Genomic DNA, 3,942 nt, shown 5'->3' with positions numbered 1-3,942 from the left:
CTCTTCTTCCTCCTCCTTTTCTCCTTTTCCCCTTCTTACATTTGTTCCACTTCCATTTCCTCCTCCTCCTCCTCCTCTTCCTTCTTCTCCTCTTTTTTTTCCTCCTTTCTCATCTTCCTCCTACTTTTAATTCCTCTTGTTCCATTTTCCCTCCCTCCTCCTCCTCTTCTTCCTCCTCCTTTTCTCCCTTTTGTTTTGCTTCCCATATCCTCCTTTACCCTTTTCTCTTAACCTTCTCTTCCACTTGTTATCTTCCCTCTTATTCTCTTCCTCCACGGTATAGGATAGTGACTGCATAAATTCACATGGGATCTTAGTGATGCCCATACGGACCAGAGTTACGCAGCTTTCCGTTCTGTTGTCTTATATCTCCTTGGGCATCTCTAGAACTCCCAAAAGATAGAATCGCTGGTTAATCCGAAGAAATACCGATCTTCCCTTTCCTCCAAATTTTTTTTGGAGGGTGCGGGTTCCTCATCTACCTTTCCCCCTTCCTCCTCCACTTCATCTTCCGTCTCCTTCTGTTCCTATTCTTCCTCTTTTTCCCTTTCCTCTTCCTCCTCCTCTGCTTCCTCATCTTCACCCTCATCCCTCACTTCTCTTCTCTCCTCCTCCTCCTCCTTGTCTTTCCCTTCCTCCTACTCCTCCCCTTGCTCTACTTCCTCCTCTTCCCATTCCTCCTCCCCCTCCTCCTCGTCTCCCTCCTTATGGAGGAGGTCTCGACCTTGTCTCGCACATTGGCGCGGCCGACATAAATTGCCCCATTACGTATGCAAGAATCACCTGCGGTTGTCCACACTCGTACACACACACACACACACACACACACACACACACACACACACACACACACACACACACATAAATGACTCGGTGGCGCGGTTGGTAGAGTCTCCGACTGCCACTACGGCGGTCCGAGTTCTAATCCTGCCCAGGGCTGAAATAATTTCAGTATCGACGCTCTTCGAGTCGTTACTCCAACTCGCGTGGGCGGGGAGTTGGGTGTGTGTATGCGTGTAAAGTCACAGCATTACCCATATATCGGTCATACGAGCTCTGAGCTCTCTTCCGGGAGGGAAATAGCCGTCGATCACGATTCCAGCACGTTATCCAAAGACCAAGGTGAATACAAACCACCGACATGATACAAAGACGACAACAACGACGGAGAGGAAGAGGAGGAAGGGAGGAGCAGGAGGAGGAAGAGGATGAGTGGTAAGAGGAAGAGGAAGAGAAATAGGAAGAGGAGGAGGAGGAGTGTAAGGAGAATAAAGGTAACGAGGGCGGAAGGAACATTTGGAGTCTCAAGTCCGTTAAACACACTACGTCGCCGATCCTCAGCCAAACTCAACCCCCAACTCCCACTCGGAGAGAAACAGGAAGAGAAAAAAAGGGAAAGAGAGAGAGAGAGAGAGAGAGAGAGAGAGAGAGAGAGAGAGAGAGAGAGAGAGAGAGAGAGAGAGAGAGAGAGAGAGAGAGAGAGGGGGGGGGGAGATAAACAGACAGATATATCGGCAGAAAGACACACAGATAGATAGACAGATAGACAAAGACAGACATAGAAAAGAATTGGAGAGAGAGATAGAGATAGATAGATAGAGAGAGAGAGAGAGAGAGAGAGAGAGAGAGAGAGGAAGGGAGGTAGGGAGGGAGGGACAGAGACAGAGACAGACAGAGAGAGAGAGAGAGAGAGAGAGAGAGAGAGAGAGAGAGAGAGAGAGAGAGAGAGAGAGAGAGAGAGAGAGAGAATGAGGGAGTGAGGGGGTGCGGGAGAGAGCGGGTGGGAGAGATTGGAGAGGGGGGAGAGAGGAGGTGCGAGTAGACGCAAGGACTGTGCTGTCGATCCGTGTTGTAGTAAGGAGCGTGGACGAGTAATGGAGGGAAGCAAGGAGGGGTGAAGGGAGGGAGGGAGGGAGGGAGGGAGGGAGGGAGGGAGGGAGGGAGGGAGGGAGGGAGGGAGGGAGGGAAGGAGGGAGTATAAGAGGAGTGTGGAATGGATGTCGTGTCATGTTGGAGGGAAGAATACGAGTGAGGGAGTGAATGACTGAGTGAAGGAGTGAGAGTAAGTAAAAGAGAGAAGGGCTGAGAGAGAGAGAGAGAGAGAGAGAGAGAGAGAGAGAGAGAGAGAGAGAGAGAGAGAGAGAGAGAGAGAGAGAGAGAGAGAGAGAGAGAGAGAGAGAGAGAGAGAGAGAGAGAGAGAGAGAGAGAGAGAGAGAGAGAGAGAGAGAGAGAGAGAGAGAGAGAGAGAGAGAGAGAGAGAGGGAGGGAGGCAGAGAGAGAGAGGCAGAGAGAAAATGACAGAGAGGGACAGACAGAAAGACAGACTGAGTAAGTGGGTGAGGGAGGAAAAGGAGTAAGGTGAGGAAGGGGGAAGGAGTGAGTGAGTGTGGGAGGGAGGGAGGGAGGGAGGGAGTGGTGGAGTAAACGGTAGAGTTTGGTGCGAGAAAATCCATAACGCCGAGCATCAAGGTGGAGATGGTAGAGATAGAAGAGAGAAGGAGGAGGCTGAGGCTGCTGCTGCTGCTGCTGCTGCTGCAAGACTACTGCAGCTGACTCTAAGGACACAGCTTCGTATGCTGCTGATTCTAAAAGTACATCTGATTCTGTGGTTAAAGTAACATTCTGCTGTTAAGGTGATAGCTGATTTTTTGGGATACTGCTGATTCTGTAGCTGATTATTAGGATGCAGCTGATTCTGCGGCTAAGACGCTTTATCTGTTTCTAGGGATACCTATGCTCCCGTTTGTACTACTACAACTGCTTCTAAGGCTCTAATGGTTCTGCTCCTATTCTGAAAATTCTGTTTGTATTCTTGAAGCAGCGTTATCCTTAACGTTGTTATTGTTACTACTACTACTACTACTACTACTACTACTACTACTACTACTACTACTACTACTACTACTACTACTACTACTACTGCTACTACTACTACTACTACTACTACTACTACTACTACTACTACTACTACGACGACGACGACGACGACGACTACTACTACTTCTACTACTACTACCACTACTACTACTACTACTACTACTACTACTACTACTACTACTACTACTACTACTACTACTACTACTACTACTACTACTACTACTACTACCTTTTTATAATGACCTCCATCCTCGTGGAATTGTGTGGTGAAAGCAGTCAGAATCTGTCTCCCACAGAGTTCATTGTCCCCTCTCTCGCCAATGACTGTGGCCGACTACCCTTTTATATCTTATATGATCTCAGCCATAGGAGAGCCGATCTTAAGAGAATGATAATCTACATCTCATCCACGCTACAATACTGCTTTTTGGTTGTCTCTTTTCTAGCATCACCTCTGCTAGACTAGCGTAGAATGCCTTTGCCCTTGGACCTACCCCGCCTGAAGCCATAAAGGTTATCGGAGTCAATGAGCCCTAGTCGACCTTCCGTATACGCTCCTCGTACATCCTGATTTTCTCGTTCTCACTTCGGGAGTGGGACACCTCAATATTTGATCCAATGGCCCCCTGTTACAATATTGTCACAGGGGCCATTGGACCAAATATTCGTATGTCAAAGAAGGCCAGTTGTCCCCGTATTCAGAAACCTCTTGCGCTGACGTCCACTCGTGGTTCATCTGATGTGTTAGAAGTGAGGTGCCTGAAGTTCTCGCCTCCTAGGAGGAGTGGTATTGGTTCGATAGTCACATCCTTGCATACCTTCCGAAGCATTTGGGCAGTGAGATCCCTTATCTCGTCATACCTCGTGCAGATGAATCCACCCTGCTTGCATATCATTGCATGGTTTGGATCAAATTGTGTACCACAGGAACATCTGTAGGTAGCCTATTCAATGGCCAACCATACCTCATGGCAATGGCATTCGTGAATTCTATTTTGTTTAGGTTGAATCCTTTTGCCCTGATTGGTAGTGCTGTCAGCCAATTGAACGTTCCATCTTGCTGCG

The sequence above is a fragment of the Oratosquilla oratoria genome, chromosome 24 (assembly GCF_046742065.1).
Source record: "Oratosquilla oratoria isolate Oo_2021 chromosome 24, ASM4674206v1, whole genome shotgun sequence".
In the NCBI taxonomy this organism is placed as follows: Eukaryota; Metazoa; Arthropoda; class Malacostraca; order Stomatopoda; family Squillidae; genus Oratosquilla; species Oratosquilla oratoria.
Note: the sequence above shows the minus strand (reverse complement) of the source record.